At 40.1% G+C, this 17,865-nt stretch overlaps 1 protein-coding gene across 1 annotated transcript in view; it reads left to right on the top strand.

The window, feature by feature from the left end:
- The first annotated feature begins 17,087 nt into the window (after positions 1–17,087).
- Positions 17,088–17,865, top strand: part of lingo2b (leucine rich repeat and Ig domain containing 2b) — a 41,295-nt gene continuing 40,517 nt past the window's right edge. The window contains exon 1 of the mRNA XM_086275473.1: positions 17,088–17,365. The gene's annotated coding sequence lies outside the window, so the exon portion shown is untranslated. The remainder of the gene's footprint in view (positions 17,366–17,865) is intronic.

The raw sequence follows: 17,865 nt of genomic DNA, 5'->3' as shown, positions 1-17,865 counted from the left end.
AGTAGACTCTCATAGTGGCTGAAAAGCAGTGCACAGAAACAAACGCCGTCCATAAGACTGAGCATTTAACATCAAAGAATTGTATGTTGCCAGAAGCTATAATTAGGACATAATACTGTGTAATACCCCACAGCTAAAGGATTCAAGGAAAAGCCATTTGTGAAGCTCAACTATTTATCAGCTTTCCATTCTCTAGACGGCTGATCAGTTTTCCCAAGGGCCCATTCGAGTCCCTCATTTATCTTCATGTATTGTAAGGATCAATGGCGGGATTTGTTAACCCAGATTAAATGAATGAAGGGGGTAATCAGACAGGCAGTTAGCCCACTTTGTGTGATCGAAAACACTTAGACTAAATTGAAATCCCAGGCGCATATATTTAAAATATATGTATCGGCACACTATCACAGAAGCACACAGGACACAGCCGTGCAGTGTAAAGCAGTTATTGCATTGCATCGTGAGGCATTTAGTATTGATCCAAATAACTCCCTGTGCACCTATTTGAGACCGAGTCCTGACAGCCCACTCAGAAGAAACAGCATATTATTTCCATGTAAGCTTCACTTTGCTGGTGCTGAATGCACTGTAGGATTGATTTGAACATTTCATTGATCACCTTTACGACACAGGTCTGAAGAGCGATTTTCCTTAACTTTCAAATATGAGATCCCGAGGCCTGAGGATGCTTACTGGTGCTCTGAGGAAACAGTGGGAAAATGTCCAAGATTTTCCAAACTTGGCCTGCCAGCAGGTCTTAAGGTGGGCTGGAATGGCCTTCTGTCACCTTCAGTTGATTAGTAATTCAATCTGGCAGGTGGTTAGATACAATGCAGGCCCTTACAGCTGATGTCATTCGGACAGTCAAGTCACCACATGGTCCCGCCTGCACACTCGCTTTTCTCTTCTTATCCTTCTCACGCGTGCAGATGTCAATATATTTGTTTGCGCTGCGCTTCAGCAGACGAATTCTACAGGGTGGCTTCTTTCAAGTAGCGGCTAATTTCAAAAGCAGTGTTTCAAACAGCTCAATATACACTCACTGGTCACTTCAAGGGGGTTGCACCCCCTTTTGCGCTCAGAACCGCTTTAATTTTTCATGTCATGGATTCAACTTTAAGATTTTGATCCATGTTGGCACATTTGCTGCAGATGCAGCTGTGTGATGCATGATGCCACATGATGCTGCGGGATCCACGATGCAAATCCCCTTTTCCACCACTTCCCAAAGCTGCTCTACTGCTGAGGCCGTTTGAGTACAGTGAATTCATTGTCGTGTTCAAGAAACCAGCTCGAGATGATTTTGTGCAGTTGCCAAACACTCACAGGAGGCTGTTTGTGTGGAGTCTGGCACACATCGAGCCTTGCTAGCAGAAGTTGCAGTATTTATCAGAAACAAACCAAAGTCAAACAAAACTTCACTCTGTGAGATCAAAGAGAACAGGAGAAGAAGATGTGTTGATGTGAGGTGTTGCTGAGAATTCTGGTTATTTCAAGAAAATATTTTATTTTAAGAAAAATGTCAGTACTGGGGTACAGTTTACAGTCACTTTCTGTGGATTTCTGTGGTCACAACTAGGTTAGGTCCTGGGTGAGAGCAGTGATAAGAGAGAGACGCTCTTTAAAAACTTATCTTGTGATGAAATCAGCAATTTTTTTTCTTTAATTTGACTGGATATTTTGTATTTGCACTTAATTCAAAATAAATTCCAAGATAGCTGACGAATGCCAGGACCTCTAGAAGGGATTTGGTAGAAATCATCAATTTGAACTCTCACTTGCCAAATTCCACCTTTATATCAGCTAGGAGTGGGAAAGCAGCCATAATGGCTTAGACTTGGAATGACGGCCAAATCTACAAGCGGTGAACGTCAGAGCAGCAGCAGCAGCACAGGAGATGATTATAGCCTGTTCACAAAGAAAATACACGCTATTATGTGACACATTTCTATGTGCGTCATCAGCCTCTTTGTTGGTTAGTTTAATCATTTTTCACATGGCTGTTTTTCTGCAAGAACCTTTGCCCTTTTCTTCTTTACTTTGACATCTCTGATAATCAGTTTGCATTGTGTTAATTAACACTGATTTGTTTCTTTGATACAGTGGTTTGTCGGTGCTGTCCTCAGGACCCACGGAGCTCCTGGTCATCTATCTTACCAGTTGGTTAATTGCAGTTAATTGCATTCACCTGCCATCGCAGGTGTCAAATAATCGCTCATTAGATGCCTGGAATAAAAAACAGCAGGGGTGTGAAACTGCAGGATGGAAAAGTACTGGTTTGAAAGAAGTGAGGAAAAAAAACTTAAAAGGTTATTTCTTCTAAAAGAAGTGGGTCAGTCAATGAGCTCGAACACTTTCCAAACAACTTCAAAATAGCCAATCGATAGAAATTCTCATTAATTTCAGCCGTTCGTTCATCTAACTTTCAAAGGAAGGCAAGGGTTTCACACAAACAGGGGATAATTAATGCTGCCTTTTGTGAAGTGTTGTGGTGTTTGCACCAGCAGTTATGCATTAAATTGGCTGGTAATAATAACCCCTCGTGCACTGTCTGCATCATTCATCTGTGACAAATGAGCTCAAGAGATTCCGTGGTCATATTTCATTTGTTTTCTCAATCCAGTGAGGTGAATATTTTCTGTTTTAGCATTTAATTTCATAATGCTTTATTATACCCACCCACAGTCTCCTGGCATAACTGTGGCATGGCTGAGCTTCCTGCTGTCAGCTGAGTAAGTGTCGCTTTCAGCCACATGGGAAGAAAAGCAGGCAAAAGTCCGATTTGTTAATGCGACTCACGCTGCGTGCAGGTGCAGGAAGAGTTTAGTTTTCTATATATATACACTGCGACCTAAGACAAAGTTTGATTTTCATAAAGGTCTCAAAAGCAGATAAAGAGAACCCAAACAGGCAAATTAAATGAAAATATTATACCCTGTCATTTATTCCATATATCAAATAATCAGATGTTACATATCTGTTGAAAGCTGAATTCAGAATGTGATGTTTTTCGGTCACAGGGATTGCAATGGGCATCAGGGCTCTGACACCTACAGGAGCTGCCATGAAGTTCCCGGCATACAGTTCTGGTGCTGATGTTAATGCCAGAGGAGGTTTGGACCTCAGTGGTTAGTGAAGCAGAGCATTGCTGACTTTTACTCACTGGGCGCCGTTAGGACTCAGCAACCGTGCTCTGTAACTTTATGTGGTTTGATACTCTGTGGCTGAGCTGCTTTGGTTCCTCAACACCTTTACAATAATAACACTTTCAGTTTACTGTACGATAGGAATGAAGAAATGTCATTAACTGACTTGTTGTGGGAGTGGCATCCTACGTATTACAATACTACTTTTACAGAGTGCATGGTTAGGTGCTTGATTTTATACACCTGGTAGCAGGATGGAAAAGATCTGAATTCAGAAATTAAGAGATGTGGCCCAACATATTGTCCATGCAGTGTATGGACAAATTTCAAAACTAAATTTAGAAGAGCTGAAGGCCTCTCTTCCATTGGCTAATCTTTCCTAATGTGTAACCAGGAGAGCACTAACCGTGAATAGTGCGCAGGGCAGGGCTGCAAGGAGAAAGTCACTGCTCGTCTACAAAGATCATGTGGACAAGCAAAAACCTCCCGTTTGGAAAAAGAAAACCACTGAATAGTAGCATGAGAATTATATTAGTGGACAGTTTATATCTGTTTTGATGCATCTATTTCTGGACTGGTCATCATCACTGATGGAGAAATGAATTCTGATTATACCAGCAAACTCTAAAGGTCAGTTGCAGGACATTTGTCTGTGAGCTGAATTATAAGATAAACTGGGTCATGCAGCAAACTGACAACGCTCAACACAGAAGGCTTCTACTCCGTGAAGAATGAATGGTATGGATTAAAACTATAAGATTATAACCCAAGAAGTACCTTAGGCAACATTTTCATGTGAGGAAATCCACCATCATCCACGAGCTGAAGCTGTTCTGAACCAAGGAATGAGTTTTTCCCCAAAGCGATGCACAGGACTGGTCAGCATTTACCACAAATGGCATTGTTCTTTAGATGCAAAGGTTAACATTGCTTTTTCCTCTTACAGAAATATTACAAAAGTAGCATCGGATAATATCCCTCAGTAAATCAATTTCAAAACACAAAACTGTCACAACCCTTTCAAACCAGAAGTCAGCACACTGAGTGTTTCTGCTCACTCATCACGCAGATAGAGAGCAACGTTAGCCCTAATTCAGTGTTTAATCTGCCACTCTCCTTTTACCTCTTATTACAGAATATTCAACTTTTTTTTTCCCATTGACCAGGCAAACTGTGAAAACGCAATCACCACATTTCGGATTTACATCTCAGTAGACTTTAAATAAAAGAGGACACCATCTTATATGCATTTCAAAGAATGACGCCCTCCTTGCACAAGTCGTGCACAAACAAGACATTTACAGACAGCAAACAAAGAGTTGTAGTGATACTTCAAAGCACTGACACTGTACTGCATACATGCAATAAAAAGGTGGAAAGTATATTATGTTGCCTGCAGCAGTCTTGGGGATTATATAATGTACAAGCCAATACTTCCCTTGCAAAGACTAACAATATCATTGCTGCTCTTGTAGAGAACAGAGATATCCTTCAAAATACACAGAGCTTTCTTTTTATAGATATGTGTAGTGGTATGTAGTATTTAGTAATATGACAGTAAGTGCTTCTGCCAGCCTGCATATTTATTATGAATACCCCTAAAACAAAGCCACAACCTTCACATCATTACACCGTGTCATCCTGGAGCTGTGTTTGCCTTTAGTGGATTAGTACACATTAATACACATTAAACACACATTTTATTCATAACACAATGCGCTGTGCAGTTATCTTGTACCGAGTCTCTTGATGCAGTGTTTGTTTAATAAGGACATTTACATTTTTAAAAAAATATATTCAAATTGCAGCTTTTCTGCTATTATTTTATGCTTCGAGGACTTTGCAGTCACTTGCTGCCTTTATGTAGCACAAAGTGATGCAGCCTCCGACTATTCAACGCCCACCTCGGAGCCACTTGTCACTTCTTCGCGGCTGTTATCTCTCAGTAATTCCCAAACAAGTGCATTTGTGCAAGACTGTATAACGTTGTGAATTGACTGTGCATCATAAATCGGCTTTGTGTTTTTGTTAATTGCTCCTCTTGGTTGTATGCAGCACAGAATTAAGCTTGAGTTACAAAACTACAGCTGGAACTATACAAATCAGGAGCTTGAACAGTTACAGTAACAGTAATCACTGTGGTACACGCACTAAAAATGGTAAATGGCCTGTATTTGTATAGCGCTTTGCTAGTCCCTAAGGACCCCAAAGCGCTTTACACAACCTGTCATCCACCCATTCACACACACATTCACACACTGGTGATGGCAAGCTACAGTGTAGCCACAGCCACCCTGGGGCGCACTGACAGAGGCGAGGCTGCCGGACACTGGCGCCACCGGGCCCTCTGACCACCATCAGTAGGCAACGGGTGAAGTGTCTTGCCCAAGCAGGCTAAAACCTCGGGGCACTAATGGCCCGTTTCTAGCTCTGTGGTCTGAATCCTCGTCCTCTCATTACTGCTTCCATATTCTCGTATACCAGGCATTGGTGGTAAAGTGATTTCATTACACACGCTGAACACTCTGCTGCTTGCTATTGCAGGAGGTTGCCAAGTATTTGCTACTCCCTCCTGCCCAATTTACCTCCCACATGTCAGTAAAGATGGAAGGAAGACTGCAGTGTTCCTTTCACACGCTGCTCTTAAGTCGCAGGGGGCTTCGGTGGTGATAAAGTGGTTAATATTCATGCCTACTGTGCAAAAAACACATGAGCCTCTAAATTCAGACAACCTTCCCTTTTTGCAGATTCTGTATTAGTAAAAAATACAGTATCATAAGTGCTTTTTATGAAGTTATTTATTCTTCTATGTTTTTAAAGGATGGTCTTAAAACCTTGATGATGGTCTAAAGCATCTTTACATTTTTACATAGGTGTTCTTTTCATAGGGATTGAGATCTGAGGTGATGCTTCGTTCTGTGAGTGGAGAACTGGACTCAAACCGTGCAGGTAAAACGGTCCCACAGCATAACAGAGCTGTTGAATCTTCTCACTGTAGGAGTCAGTGATTTGGTTTTTTCCTTATTACATCATTTATCTGTATATGTCACCCTTAAGCTCTTTCCCCTAATGTTTCTTATTCATATTCAGAACAAGGGCACTTTTACATTAATGCTCATCACAGCTTCCTTATACCCCTCGCAGGGAATAAAGCAGGAGATCACCGCAGACTGTGACGTAGGTATGAGGAGTTTCATTAAGTCTCAGATCTGTCCTAGATGATCCTTATCACAGAAAAGTCTTTGTTGTTAAGTTGTGATATGAAAGCAAGTCCATAAAATTCTCATTTGAAATTTGATTAGTCTCACACTCAGGGTCATCATTTCATCCACTTCTGAACAATTTTGAAGATGTCTCTTGCGTCGGACCTCAAAAACCGCCATCCTTCAACTTGATTTTTATTCTCGGTGAGTGGACAAAGTTGACAGCAACCGCATCTGGAAAGCGTCCAGGTGATGCGATTGCACTTGTTCAAAAAGCTTCTCCACTTTCAGCGTGTTCTGAGCTAGGACGAGATGGCGAGTTGGCATGCACCACAGTTCAGATCATTTCCTCTTAATGTTGAGTCTCAGACACCTGAAGGCATTGCAGTCAAACCACAGATACAGTGTCGCCTTTGGGGAGCAATTCATGATGGATGCTGAGGTTGTAAATTGTGGCAGGGAGACATCCAAAGGTCAAATAATCCTACCAGCACAGTTTAAGATCACCCTTTTACATCTTGTGTATTTGAATCCAGTTTACTGGGGAGTAAATTGCTGGCATTATATCTTGGTTTGGTGCAGTTACTGTCTGGAGCCTCATTACACTCTTGTCTTTGTAATCTCTTGGCTCTGGCTCTGCTTTCACTGTAGAGACATAATGGTGTGATCCGTCTTCTCATCTTTACAGGTTAAGGCAATGTCCTAATGTCATTAACACCCCAACCTAAAACAGACGATGTACATCGGCCGTGTCCATTCCCATCTTCACTTTTTTTTTTTCAAACAGTAAGAGCACTACAATTTTAAAATACAATGAAGCCTATTATATGCTTCAGGTGAGAGTGTTTCCTGCTTTTAGGCTGCTCTCCTCTGCTCTCTGTTTCACCTCGTGTATGTGCTTGTGTGACACAGCAGTCAACTCTCACACGGAGATGAAATAAAAGAAGTTCACATAAGTTTAAATTATTTGGGAGGGACTGGCTGATCGTTGCCAAAGTGCTCTCTGCTAGCCCGTTTTTACTTTCACACTCATCCCTTTAGACATTTATTTGCAAAACCAAAACCAGATAAACTTGGATTACAACACAGAAAGAGAGAGTGTGCCTGTGTTCATCGCCTACTAAAGACAAATTCACTTTACTGTATCTTTATATGGCAGATTTGTTCGCTGCTATAATGTTCAAACTCTCGCTTGTATAACCTTTAAAAGAGACCAAAAATAAATAAATAAAAGTTCTTCCCAAAATGTCAAAGTTAAAGAAAGTAACCACAAGGTCACTTCTGCACCCATTAAAACAATTTCTATGAGTCTACAGTATTTTGATGTTACTGAATGTCAAATAACATTGCTTTTTTTCTTCTTCTTTTTTCTTTTTTTACTCAGGAAAGTCCTATTAAGATCCAAAATATCTGTGTGTTGGGTGTTTACTTCAGACCGTGACCTTTAAGCAGTGGCAATGCACAAGCTGAGTCAGTCTCTGGGGAACTGAAACAACGGTGGCGCAGCACATCAGCTGGAGGTGCTGCTGTTTGTTTAAGGGCGACCTGTCACACAACCTAATATCTAAGGCCTTATGCAACCCCGCTGTAGTTCATATGATCACCTAGAGACTGGTCAGGCATGAGCTACCTCAGTGCAGGGCAGATGGACCTGTGGAAGGTGTAAAGTTTATATAACTGTCCCACTTCATGCCTCGCTACATGCAGTTTGAGATTCGTGTTGACAGTTGCAAAATGTGCACCAGAGAAGGAATGAATTTCTCCCCGAAAAGTTTCTATGTTTAAAGCCGCCCAAGAAATGTTCACAGCACTGGTGTGCTCAAGCATGACCCTGTTTATACCACATGACATCCATGTACTCAGTACCCCATAATGACACCAACCTTGTACAAGCAGCCTGGTCCCAGGGCTGGCACAGACGCAGAATACCTTTGGCATGGCGAAGTCAAGACGGCGTGGTTGTTTTCTTTCAGGCCTCAGAGATGAGACCAAATGGTGTGCCTTCTGTCCCTGTTGTTTCTGCCTTTCTGCACAACCTCTGCATGAGTGCGGGCGACATTTATGATGTAAACCAGATGCTTGTGACCCTGAGGCTCCATTGCTACCAGGCTCTGGGACACGGGAAGAAGGCTGTGTTGAGAAAAAGGAAACATCCTGCACTTGGCGGTCACTTAGCCCCTTACATCTTTTAATAAGGTTTATTACTTTTATGCTTTTAAATTACACAAGAGGTACCAAGCTTTTTTTTCTTAATCTCTCCCTTTAAATAATACAGTCCCCATCCTCCCAGTTTTTAACCATTTAGTTGTAACCAAAAAGCTGCCTTAATATATTCACTAAAATGCAATGTATTTTACTTAGTCCTACATTACATGAGTTTTTTGTGTCTTTTTAACTACTCTATAATGAGTTCTGGGCAGAACTGGAAAGCCAAACAAATTAGTATTAATTCAGAACAAATTAGACGATTGTGAAAGTGACTTTTACTTCATGATGCGTAATTAGTGTCATTCGGATCCAGCTGTGTCTGCTTGGCGTATATGAAATAGGTTGTCACCCTCAAATTAAGTTTACAATCTCCTCATCTGACCTTTTGAGTCAGATTAGAAAGAAAGAAAATTAAAATGTCACATTCCCTATGTTTTCATCACTGGGGATATTACAGTGGAAAAATATTTCCTATTTATTAATCAAAAATGTCAAAATGCAAATTGATTGTATTTACAGATTTATCTGCATTTGCTGGCTATTTTGTTAGATACACCTTGCTAGTACTGTGTTAAGCTCTCCTTTGATTTTAGCTGCCTTAACTCTTCATGAGATGGATTAAACAAGGTACTGAAAAGTTTACTTAGAGATTTCAGTCTATGTCGACATGATAGCATCACACAGTAATTGCAGATTTGTCAGCTGCACATATGAATCTGTCATATGACTCTAATTCATGACTGTGGAAGCAGAGTATGGTGAACTCATTTGTTCAAGAAAAGACTGAGATGATTTGAGCTCTGTGACATGGTGTGTCATCCTGCTGCAGGCATCCATCAGAGGATGGGTCTGCTGTGGTCACAAAGAGATCAACATGGTCAGCAACAGTAATGCTCGTCTGGTACTAAATGGCTCAAACAGCGCCAGTAAAATATTGGCCACACCATTACACCATCAGTATCCTAAATGGATGACAGGAGTCAGAATGGATCCACGCTTATATGTTGTTTAAATTTCTGCTATCCAAATTTTGAATCATAAATCAAGACTTTTTAGACCAGAAAAAGTTTCTTTTTCACTGAAGGAAGTCACACCCAGTATGGTCTCCTGCTGCTGAAGCCCATCTGCTTTAAGGTTTAACACGTCGTGCATCCAGATACACTCTTCTTCTTCTCTTACTGGATGTTTTCTCCTTTCAGATCATTCTCTTTAAACGTGCAGAAAAATCAGCGCTTTCTGAAAAACTCAGATCAGGCCATCAGCAACCATGCCAGGTTCAAAGTCACTTAAATCACCTTTCTTCCCCATGCTTGAACTTCAGCAGGTCATTGGATTGGCTGATTAGATATTTGCATTAATGAACAATTGAACAGGTGTACCTTAATAAAGAGCAAGTCTATTTGCTGTCAGTTAAAAACATATTCACAACATTTTTGAAGGATTCTGCAATGACATGAGTACACATTTATGAATATTTACCATGACAATGTTAAGTCTTTATTTATCATGTATTGATCAAGCAAGTTAAAACTTTCTGTTCAGTCTCTGCATGATACACAAACAAGTTTTATATGCAACATTTATAGTCTTTACTCTGCTACCTCATGCACAATTTATTGGAAATTTAGTCTTAAGGCAAAGCATTAAAAGCATTCTATACACACTGTTTACCTGTTTAATGTTTAATGTACAATATAGCTGTGTTTTCCCAAATGGGATCTGCCAAATGTTAGCATAACACAGACATAAAAATCTATTATTTAAATGGTTGCAAAAGGAATAAAAACCACTTACAATAAAGAGCACAGGCCTGGGGAAGCTTCTATGCTTGAACTAAATTATGTTGTCAGTGTGCTACATGCTCGCATTGATCAACAGGTTGATAATTGGTAGGTCATTTGTTAATTACCAATAAACACGGTAAGTGCAGCTCCGAGAGAGATGAGAACTTAAATGGATTTGTCATAAAAATGAACGTTTTATTTCTGGAGGGATGTTTGAACTTCAAATGAAACATGAATGACTCCAGCAGGGCAATCCAGTCTGATAGTTGGAAAGATATTTCCCTCCAAACCTGAAATGTCAACCTAATGGTGACTCTGAGTGAGTGAGTCTGCTCCATCCTCTGGGAACAATGCACGTCTGGACAAAAATGTCAAAGTAAGCACTCAAATAGTTGTTCAAACATTTCAGTTTGGACTGAAGTGTTGATCTGAGTGACTTACTCTGCTAACCATCCGCCCCCTATCATCCCCGGAGTCACGGTGATGGCATAAAAATATCAAAAACGAAAACCCGGCAGCTTTTTGTTGAGGCTGTGCAAACAAAACGGAGGTCAAAACTGCAGAAGAAATGAATGTTCTATGAAAGCGAGAAAGACCATCAGCTCATTTATATAATGTATGCTACCATAACATACTGTATGCTTTAGAGCGCACTAACAAAGTGATAATGCTGCAGGCTTTAGACACATGGCAACACAGAGATAAAGGCAGCATAAATAAATACACAAGCTTAATCTGTATGAATTATTTCTGTGGGGAACAAACTGTCATAGTTGAAGCTGATTTAAATTCCTGGACCCTGCTATAAGCTCTTAAATCAAAGGACTGTCTTGAGAAACGCTAATGGAGGGATTACCGCCCTGTACTTAACATGATTGTTTTGTTTTTCCCTTTTTAATTGAGGTTCAGTGACAGAGCTCGCTAAATTAGAAGTTGGAAGTTAATGTAATTAAAGCTACTTTACGACAGAAAAAACTCAGAAATATTTCATGTTGACACCACGAGTAATGGAAGTGTAATAAATTATGGAGCAATAAAAAGTGTAAATGGCTCTAGACGTTTCAGATTGTGCTTTATTTCTTTTGAAGCATGGTTGCCATAGATGCCAGAACTGTGTCTGCTCCTCTTTGGTCTCCGGTTCTGTCTTTACTGTTTCTATTTTGGTCTCGCTCTCAGTCCAAAGTGTCAGGCGGCGCAGGAGGGAAGTAGCAAGCCAGTCTTTCACCACAGGGAGAGAAGTGGAGTGCTGGCTTGTCTCGCCGGTACCCCATAGAGACGTTAGCCCCACAGGTACATGCTAATGAAGACAGTGAAATCAATATTCCTGCCATCCTCCCCACAGCGACACACATGCATAAATTTGTATTTCTGTACTTGTGGGAACCTTCCATTGACTCCTGTTAGTCCCCATTTTCAGACCTGAAAGGTGAAATAGAACCTCGGGTAGATTGTGACTGTTCAGGGTTACTGCTTTCGGAGCGCCTCCAAAACTCAGCAATTCACTGGATGTTGAGCAAAACTTTCTTTTTTCACTTCTTTGTTTGCAAATTGAATTATTAATTTGTTCCTTTTTTATAAGCAGGTCAGGCTGTTTGTTTTTGCTAAGCTAACTCTTAGCAAAAACACTTGTTGCTAGAGAGAAGCCAAGCTGCCTCATGCTACAGTCACAGTCTTGACAACAGCGGTTGGAGACGGCTGACTTTTACATTGTTTCAAAGATGGGAAGCTGGTCGGTGACCACTCACAGACCAGGTGATTAAAATTGCATTAAGACATTTTATCTCAGACTGACTTCAAGTTAGCAATTCTATGCAGTCTGAAATGATGTGGCAATTTACTGTGATACACCAGCAAAAACTGAAAATGTGTCATCATCTGCATACACAGAAATACACATTAAGCAGAAATTCACATCGACTATTTGCATCTTTAGATCTGAAACCAAAATTCCTTCACAAATAGTGACAGAGTCGCTGCAGGACAGCAATGTAACTGCAAAATGACATAGGCGCTCGGCACCCCTGCTTTTATATAGGAATATAACCTGAATACAACCAGCTGTCAAGTTGAGTTGAATCCCCTACTGTAAAGAAATACATCACTGATGAGCTGCACTCATCTCTGTTGACTGACTCAGATTGATTGCAGAGTGTTTGCAGTCAGTCTGAAGCTGATTGCAGTCTCAGGGCAACCTGTGCAATTGCTTTGCAGTTGAAAGTAAGTAAAATAGCCACAGCGAAATATTGAAAAGAAATGAGGGTGTGAGCGAGGACCAGAAAAGCTTTTTTAATGAATGTATATGTAACATGATAATCATTTTAAACAGAGGTTTGATCACCTTTCGACGTGAAAAATCGTAAACATTTTTTCTTTTTGTTACTTTCGACTGTGCAACTTTGTATGTCAGGATGAAGATGTCTGTAAGAAGCACTGCTATATTAGGCTGACGCTTCAGCCACACTTTGACAGTTAAATATTGTGACTTTCACTTCATCTGAGCACACCTTTACAGACTGGGTCATCTGGATCATTCCATGTAAAGAATGAAAAAGTAGAAAAAAAGTTTCTACCTTCCCTCTTTTCTCCACTGATTGTTTTTATTTTTTGTGTAAAAGCAGAATGTTTAATTAATGTATGTCAGTTTTATTTTGGGGTTTTTTCCGGGGGGGGGGGAAAAGGTTACCCAGTCCAGCACCTGAAACCTGAGAAATGTCATAATTCATGCTTTTATTTCCTCTCAGTTTGATTATCGTAATGGTGTTTCAACAAATTTCAACCAAACTGCTCTACACTGACTCTACACTGGCTGACCATTTAATTTAGAGCTGATTTGAGGGTGTTACTGTCTGTAACACTGAGTCTGCGGCCCAGTGTTTTTGTGTGTTTTAGGTATATTCTTTGATTGTTGTTATTCATGGGTTTTGGTTCTGCTTGTTATAGATTTTGTTCTATGATTTTGGTTTCTGTTATTTTGCTTTTCTCATGTTCCTCCTCGTGTCATGTCTCGTCTCCTTGTTTCCTCTGTCTCTCTGGTCAGTCAGGTCTCTGTGTTATACTTCCTGTTTTACTTTGACGGTCCCTTGTCTCATGTCAATGTTTCTAGTTTTGCTTCTTTTGTCTTGTTATGTCTAATTAATCCCAGCTGTGTTCCCCTCCTGTCTCCCATTCCCTGATTACTCCAGCTGTATTTAAGCCCTGTGTTTTCCTTGCTCTGTGTTGCATTGAACCCTCACTGTTGTGTTGCTCTCTGCTTGGCCCTGGTTACTTTTCCTAATTCATGTTTCTTAGTTTCTAGTGTCCATATTCAGGTTTTGGTTTGCTTTTTGTGAAGTTTATTTCTTATGAAAACTTTGTCCAGCATTTAAGCTGCGCTTCGAGTTTATTCCTCCATCTGAGTGTCCTGCATTTGGGTCCTACATCCTGCATGCCACACAGCACCAACCATGACAGTTACCTCTTACTTTTCCTGACTGGACTCCAGAATATATATTAAAACTACTGTCCTAGACCAACCAGTGCACAGCCTGAGATCCTCCGGCACAAGTCTGCTCACTAGTCCTACCTCACACTTAAAGACAAAAGACAATAAAGTGTTTGCAGTTTGGGATGGAATGACCTGCATGAGGAGCTCCAACTCGCTTTATCAGTCTTCTCTCTTATATCATTGTTAAAGACTCATTTATATGGTAGCGCTTTCATATAAATTTTATTTTATATGTTTGACATTCTTAACTTTCCATCATTTTATTCTTTTACCTTTTTAAATTTGATGTTAAACTCTTGTTTTCTTAACCATTGAGTCACTTTGTTCTTATTCTTGTTTTATCGTTGAACTTGAGTCTTGCATGGCCTTTTGTAATTGCTATGCTAATACATAAAATGTAACCAATATAATGACTATTATTTTTAGATTCATGTTTTGCTAAAATTTAATTAACTATAAATGTAAAATTAAGTGAAGCTCAGCATTAAGTGAAGATAAATTACTTTATCTGGTCCTAAATATAATCTTTACTTTTAATGTACACCTGGGCCCAAAATAGTGACATATAATTTTTAAACAGTTTTTGTGGGAACATTTTGTCCTGGCAAGAATAGTAGTGTAAGAAAACACTCACAGTTATTTCATATCTTCATTATACCATCTGAGTCGGCGGGGTCCCCCGTGACTAAGCTACAGTGTGTCACAAAAGATTAAAATGAGGGAATGATAAGGGGAAATGTGGCGCGTATGAATAACAAAGGTAAAGGCATGAATGGATAGAAGGTGATTACAGATTAAAAGTCTCACAGGGCAAAGCGAAGAAAGAAGAAATGAGTGGAAAAGGGGGAAGCGGAGGTAGAAACACAGATCCCACAGGCGCTCCTCGTTTTCTCGTCCCATGCTGTGAGCTGCTGTTCTCTGGTAAAAGCAAAATGATTAACTTGGAAGACTGAAGTCCCACCATACCCAGCGGCAAGAAAGCGCAATATAAAATGGGACTTCCTGTAAAAACTTTCAAAATTAAATCATATGAGGAAAAAATTATTACTGTTCATTCCAGGTGTGAGGATCATCCAAGAGGCACGCTGTTGCTCTTGACTTCTTAAAACCCTGATAAGCTTATGTAGGAGTCTCAGCATCATCCACCTGTGATGTAAAGGTTTGTTTGCTTCAACAGAAATTGATTGGAGCATTGATTAGTGCCTGTTGTGTAGAAAGCTTTGGAGTTGATGCTAATGTGACATTCTGATCTGATTCATCAAGAATGAGTCATCATCATCGTCATCATCGTGCCTCTTCTTTTCCATCTTCTTCTGTTGAGTGCCCAAAGAATGAAATATTTGGATGAATTAATAAATCCTTCTTTAATTCTTCATATCATAAAATGTATTTTTACTATTTAAAAGCTGGAATCACAACATTTATTTTTAATACCTGATAATATCCTGGATTTATAAATGAGTCCAATTTTGATTTTAACCTCTAACATGACAGGTTGATGTTTAAGCATATTATATTGCATCATTACCACTATTATGTTTCACGTAAAAGAAAACAGATCGTAACATCTCACTTCCACCATAGCTTTGATAAGAAAAGCCCAGCTGATAGAAAGCAAAGAGCTTTTCCAAGTGTTTAAGCACTTTATCAATAATTCCCTCATTCAATGCATTATTTCAATTTGATCTTCTATGCTGGATAAGAGGATAAGTAAAGTGTTTTTTCTCTTTTAAGGTGGGAAACGGAGGGATGGGGGGGGGGGGGGGGTTATCTGACATACACTGTTGTTTATAGCTTCCACAATCACTTCTTATTATAACTTCCTTAGAGTAGACAAATAGCTGCACATAGTAGTGTCTATATGATGGAAAACATACTGTCCTTTTCCATTATCCACTATGTGCATATCTTAGTCCACCTTAAGCCTTGTTTTAGCTTTTCAGAAGAGGCCTCCTCACCCTTTGAGACCACTAGGACACAGCATTCTTTTGACTTGACTTTTGCTGAATGGAGTCTCGCATTATTTATTAAAATATTCTTTATCTATCATGCCATCTTGTACAAGGCAACAGTTTCCACTTTGTGGGACTTCTTCTCACTAAACAAAGTTTAATTTGGTGCTGTGCTCTGTTTCATCTGCCTGATCTTGCTTTGAAAACAAAGTTGGAGTTTCCACCGTGTGCTTTATACCTCCATGCACTGCCTCCTTAAGTCTTGCACCCAGAAACATCCTCTGTGATTACCCAGATTATCATCTGGCCACTTAGCACTAATGCAATGCTTCCCGCCATCACAATGCTACTAAGTCAACTGTAAACGAGATCCATTTTAATAACAGCTGAACCAAGACTGCAAATTGGCTTTAGATGAACAAGATTAAAACCACCACAGGTTCAAATAAAAGCTGCTTCTTTGGAAGGACGTTGTAATAAAATCTGTCTTTTGTACATTGAATATGTACGTTCACTGGCCACTTTATTAGGTACAGCTGATTATGTTCTCAGTGGCAGAAACTAAATCGATTTAGTCATATAGACAAGGTCAAATTGAGCTGTTGAAATTCAAAGTGTGTATCAGACTGAGAAATAAAGATGATATACGTGACTTGGCCAAGCTGACAGGAAGGGATGAGTAAGTAAAATTATCATTTAGGACAACCAAGTCGTGCAGATGAGCACCTCTGAAGAACATGTCTTTGGCCCATTGGAGTTTTGTTGCATCCCTCAACACATCCCCATCTTATGAAAGTTCATTCAGGCAGTATATCTCTCCACGTCAAAAAGTTCAAATCATCCCAAACTGGTTCCTTGAACATGAAAATATAGAAAATGTCAAATGAGCATCTTTGGGATGGAATGGAATGGGAGATTTACATAATGTATATGCAAAGACAAACCTACCAAAACTCTGCAATGTCATCAATATGAACCAAAATGTTTCTGGCACCTTGTTGAAACCACATCACAAAAAATTTCAGCATTTTCAAAGACTGAAAAGGCTGAAAAGGTGTATCTAATAAACTATCCTGTACATTTTACTGATCCAGATCAATAACGATCTAAGTCGAGACTAAACTGCTTCAGATTGCTGACCTATAAATGTATTCACCATTCAGCCAAACTAAATGACAGCTGTTTGGCACAACTGTACATCAGAGAGCACTTTTCAGGCTTTTACTCTGAAGGCCAACATTTAATGCCACTCTGTACACGCTGCTGGCTTGACGCATCTCTCTCGCTCTCTCTCTCCGCGCGCCGTGATCCAGCGCGGTGCCGATGCTTCGTTAAACCTGGAGCCGACTTCAGAAACACTGAGCTGCGTGATAACCGGAGAGGAAACCACATTAAAAAAAAACGAAAAAAAGTCTGCTATTTTAAGGTCGTTTTTCCATGGAAGCCAGAGTGGAAGGAGACCAACTCAGAGAGAGGATTGCATTCACAGTCTGTGCAAGTCTGTGTTAAGAGTGTGCGCGCCTCGGACTCCCACTCAGTGATGTAAAACGTGAAGGTGGATTTTGGCATGTGGCGGAGCAGGTAAAAGGTAAGACTCGTGATACTTCATCGACCATTAAATTGTTGTAACACTGATATATATATATATATAGAGAGAGAGAGGGGGGGGGGGGAGAGAGAGAGAGAGAGAGAGAGAGATACATATATATTTATATTTTTTAAGCTCAAATTCATATTTCACTTCAATCCGTGACGAACATGAACAAAACCCTTCCCGACTCACTCATCAACTGGGCGATAACTCGCGAAAAAAAAGGAAAAAAAAGAAAAGATATTGACACTTGGTTTCATCAGCAGACTATAGGCGTAGTCCCTCTCCGGGCAGGAGGTGTGAGAATATTTTCAGGGGGGAAGGATGCAAGTTATTCAAATAAGTAAATAAATAAATGCGAACAGGAGAGCTGATGAGGTCCCCATGAGGTCTGTGGTGGTGAATGGAGATAAAAGCTCTGCCTCTGTTTTGGGAGGGATGTAGGTGTTGAGGGAAGAAAGGATGCTGGATTGTGATCACACTTTATGTATCATACC

This window comes from Aulonocara sp. 'chitande type north' Nkhata Bay, linkage group LG19 (genome assembly GCF_057382095.1).
Source record: "Aulonocara sp. 'chitande type north' Nkhata Bay isolate Kocher_YH1m ecotype deep benthic linkage group LG19, A_spYH_male_GT1.1, whole genome shotgun sequence".
In the NCBI taxonomy this organism is placed as follows: domain Eukaryota; kingdom Metazoa; phylum Chordata; class Actinopteri; order Cichliformes; family Cichlidae; genus Aulonocara; species Aulonocara sp. 'chitande type north' Nkhata Bay.
Note: the sequence above shows the minus strand (reverse complement) of the source record. Positions and strands in the feature narration are given on the sequence as shown.